Source organism: Heterodontus francisci, unplaced genomic scaffold, assembly GCF_036365525.1.
Source record: "Heterodontus francisci isolate sHetFra1 unplaced genomic scaffold, sHetFra1.hap1 HAP1_SCAFFOLD_56, whole genome shotgun sequence".
NCBI classification, from domain to species: domain Eukaryota; kingdom Metazoa; phylum Chordata; class Chondrichthyes; order Heterodontiformes; family Heterodontidae; genus Heterodontus; species Heterodontus francisci.
In genome coordinates this window covers 515,511-519,824 of record NW_027141174.1, presented here as the reverse complement: position 1 = coordinate 519,824, position 4,314 = coordinate 515,511, and positions in this window count along the sequence as shown.

Sequence of the window (4,314 nt, the reverse complement as noted above, 5' to 3'; positions counted from 1 at the left end):
GTGTGTCTGTGTTACTGGGTATCAGTGTATGTCTTTGTGACTTGGTGTCAGTGTATGTCTTTGTGACTTGGTGTCAGTGTATTTCTTTGTTACTTGGTGTAAGTGTGTGTCTGTGTTACTGGGTATCAGTGTATGTCTTTGTGACTTGGTGTCAGTGTATGTCTTTGTTACTGGGTGTCAGTGTGTTTCTTTGTGACTTAGTGTAAGTGTATATCTTTGTTACTTGGTATCAGTGTATGTCTTTGTTACTTGGTGTAAGTGTGTGTCTGTGTTACTGGGTATCAGTGTATGTCTTTGTGATTTGGTATCAGTGTATGTCTTTGTTACTGTGTGTTAGTGTGTTTCTGTGTTACTGGGGATCAGTGTATATCTTTGTGACTTGGGATCAGTGTATGTCTTTGTTACTGGGTGTCAGTGTGTGTCTGCGTTCCTGGGTATCAGTGCATGTCTTTGTGACTTGGTGTCAGTGTATGTCTTTGTTACTGGGTGTCAGCGTGTGTCTTTGTGACTTGGTGTCAGTGTATGTCTTTGTTACTTGGTGTAAGTGTGTGTCTGTGATACTGGGTATCAGTGTATGTCTTTGTTCCTTGGTGTCAGTGTATGTCTGTGTTACTTGGTGTAAGTGTGTGTCTGTGTATCAGTGTATGTCTTTGTGACTTGGTGTCAGTGTATGTCTTTGTTACTGGGAGACAGTGTGTGTCTTTTTGACTTGGTGTCAGTGGATGTCTGTGTTACTGGGGGTCAGTGTGTGTCTGTGTTACTGGGGATCAGTGTGTGTTTCTAACTGGGTGTCAGTGTGTGTCTGTGTTACTGGGTATCAGTGCATGTCTTTGTTACTTGGTGTAAGTGTATGCCTGTGTTACTTGGTGTAAGTGTATGTCTTTGTTACTTGCTGTAAGTGTGTGGCTGTGTTACTTGGTGGAAGTGTGTGTCTGTGTTACTGGGTATCAGTGTATGTCTTTGTTACTTGATGTCAGTGTATGTCTGTATTACTTGGTGTAAATGTGTGTCTGTGTTACTGGGTGTAAGTGTGTGTCTGTGTTACTTGGTGTAAGTGTGTGTCTTTGTTACTTGGTGTCCATGTGTGTCTGTGTTACTGGGTGTCAGTGTATGTCTTTGTTACTGGGTGTCAGTGTATGTCTTTGTTACTTGGTGTAAGTGTGTGTCTGTGTTACAGGGTATCAGTGTATGTCTTTGTTACTTGGTGTCAGTGTCTGTCTGTGTTACTGGTTATCAGTGTATGTCTTTGTTACTTGGTATCAGTGTATGTCTTTGTTACTTGGTGTAAGTGTGTGTCTGTGTTACTGGGTATCAGTGTATGTCTTTGTTATTTGGTGTCAGTGTATGTCAAAATACTTGGTGTCAGTGTATGTCTGTGTTACTTGGTGCAAGTGTGTGTCTTTGTTACTTGGTGTAAGTGCATGTCTTTGTTACTTGGTGTCAGAGCATGTCTTTGTTACTTGGTGTCAGTGTGTGTCTGTGTTACTGGGTATCAGTGCATGTCTTTGTGACTTGGTATCAGTGTATGTCTTTGTTACTGGGTGTTAGTGTGTTTCTGTGTTACTGGGTATCAGTGTATGTCCTTGTGACTTGGGATCAGTGTATGTCTTTGTTACTGGGTGTCAGTGTGTGTCTGTGTTACTGCGTATCAGTGTATGTCTTTGTGATTTGGTATCAGTGTATGTCTTTGTTACTGTGTGTTAGTGTGTTTCTGTGTTACTGGGTATCAGTGTATGTCTTTGTGACTTGGGATCAGTGTATGTCTTTGTTACTGGGTGTCAGTGTATGTCTTTGTTACTGGGTGTCAGCGTGTGTCTTTGTGACTTGGTGTCAGTGTATGTCTGTGTTACTTGGTGCAAGTGTGTGTCTGTGTATCATTGTATGTCTTTGTGACTTGGTGTCAGTGTATGTCTTTGTTACTGGGAGACAGTGTGTGTCTTTGTGACTTGGTGTCAGTGGATGTCTGTGTTACTGGGGGTCAGTGTGTGTCTGTGTTACTGGGATCAGTGTGTGTTTCTAACTGGGTGTCAGTGTGTGTCTGTGTTACTGGGTATCAGTGCATGTCTTTGTTACTTGGTGTAAGTGTATGCCTGTGTTACTTGGTGTAAGTGTATGTCTTTGTTACTTGGTGTAAGTGTGTGTCTGTGTTACTTGGTGTAAGTGTGTGTCTGTGTTCCTGGGTATCAGTGTATGTCTGTGTTACTTGGTGGAAGTGTGTGTCTGTGTTACTGGGTATCAGTGTATGTCTTTGTTACTTGATGTCAGTGTATGTCTGTATTACTTGGTGTAAGTGTGTGTCTGTGTTACTGGGTGTCAGTGTGTGTCTGTGTTACTTGGTGTAAGTGTGTGTCTTTGTTACTTGGTGTCCATGTGTGTCTGTGTTACTGGGTGCCAGTGTATGTCTTTGTTACTGGGTGTCAGTGTATGTCTTTGTCACTTGGTGTAAGTGTGTGTCTGTGTTACAGGGTATCAGTGTATGTCTTTGTTACTTGGAGTCAGTGTATGTCTGTGTTACTTGGAGTAAGTGTCTGTCTGTGTTACTGGTTATCAGTGTATGTCTTTGTTACTTGGTATCAGTGTATGTCTTTGTTACTTGCTGTAAGTGTGTGTCTGTGTTACTGGGTATCAGTGTATGTCTTTGTTATTTGGTGTCAGTGTATGTCAAAATACTTGGTGTAAGTGTATGTCCTTGTTACTTGGTGTAATTGTCTGTCTTTGTTACTTGGTGTAAGTGTATGTCTTTGTTACTTGGTGTCAGTGTATGTCTTTGTTACTTGGTGTCAGTGTATGTCTGTGTTACTTGGTGCAAGTGTGTGTCTTTGTTACTTGGTGTAAGTGCATGTCTTTGTTACTTGGTGTCAGAGCATGTCTTTGTTACTTGGTGTCAGTGTGCGTCTGTGTTACTGGGTATCTGTGCATGTCTTTGTGACTTGGTATCAGTGTATGTCTTTGTTACTGGGTGTTAGTGTGTTTCTGTGTTACTGGGTATCAGTGTATTTCTTTGTGACTTGGGATCAGTGTATGTCTTTGTTACTGGGTGTCAGTGTGTGTCTGTGTTACTGCGTATCAGTGTATGTCTTTGTGATTTGGTATCAGTGTATGTCTTTGTTACTGTGTGTTAGTGTGTTTCTGTGTTACTGGGTATCAGTGTATGTCTTTGTGACTTGGGATCAGTGTATGTCTTTGTTACTGGGTGTCAGTGTGTGTCTGCGTTCCTGGGTATCAGTGCATGTCTTTGTGACTTGGTGTCAGTGTATGTCTTTGTTACTAGGTGTCAGCGTGTGTCTTTGTGACTTGGTGTCAGTGTATGTCTTTGTTACTTGGTGTAAGTATGTGTCTGTGATACTGGGTATCAGTGTATGTCTTTGTTCCTTGGTGTCAGTGTATGTCTGTGTTACTTGGTGTAAGTGTGTGTCTGTGTATCAGTGTATGTCTTTGTGACTTGGTGTCAGTGTATGTCTTTGTTACTGGGAGACAGTGTGTGTCTTTGTGACTTGGTGTCAGTGGATGTCTGTGTTACTGGGGGTCAGTGTGTGTCTGTGTTACTGGGGATCAGTGTGTGTTTCTAACTGGGTGTCAGTGTGTGTCTGTGTTACTGGGTATCAGTGCATGTCTTTGTTACTTGGTGTAAGTGTATGCCTGTGTTACTTGGTGTAAGTGTATGTCTTTGTTACTTGGTGTAAGTTTTTGTCTGTGTTACTTGGTGGAAGTGTGTGTCTGTGTTACTGGGTATCAGTGTATGTCTTTGTTACTTGATGTCAGTGTATGTCTGTATTACTTGGTGTAAGTGTGTGTCTGTGTTACTGGGTGTCAGTGTGTGTCTGTGTTACTTGGTGTAAGTGTGTGTCTTTGTTACTTGGTGTCCATGTGTATCTGTGTTACTGGGTGTCAGAGCATCTTTTTGTTACTTGTTGCCAGTGTATATCTGTGTTACTTGGTGTAAGTGTGTGTCTTTGTTACTTGGTGCAATTGTATGTCTTTGTTACTTGGTGTCAGTGTATGTCTTTGTTCGTTGGTGTAAGTGTGTGTCTGTGTTACTTGGTGTAAGTTTGTGTCTGTATTCCTGGGTATCAGTGCGTGTCCTTGTTACTTGGTGTCATTGTATGTCTGTGTTACTTGGTGTAAGTGTGTGTCTGTGTTACTGGGTATCAGTGTATGTCTTTGTTACTTGGTGTCAGTGTATGTCTGTGTTACTTGGTGTAAGTGTGTGTCTGTGTTACTGCGTGTCAGTGTGTGTCTGTGTTACTTGGTGTAAGTGTGTGTCTTTGTTACTTGGTGTCCGTGTGTGTCTGTGTTACTGGGTGTCAGTGTATG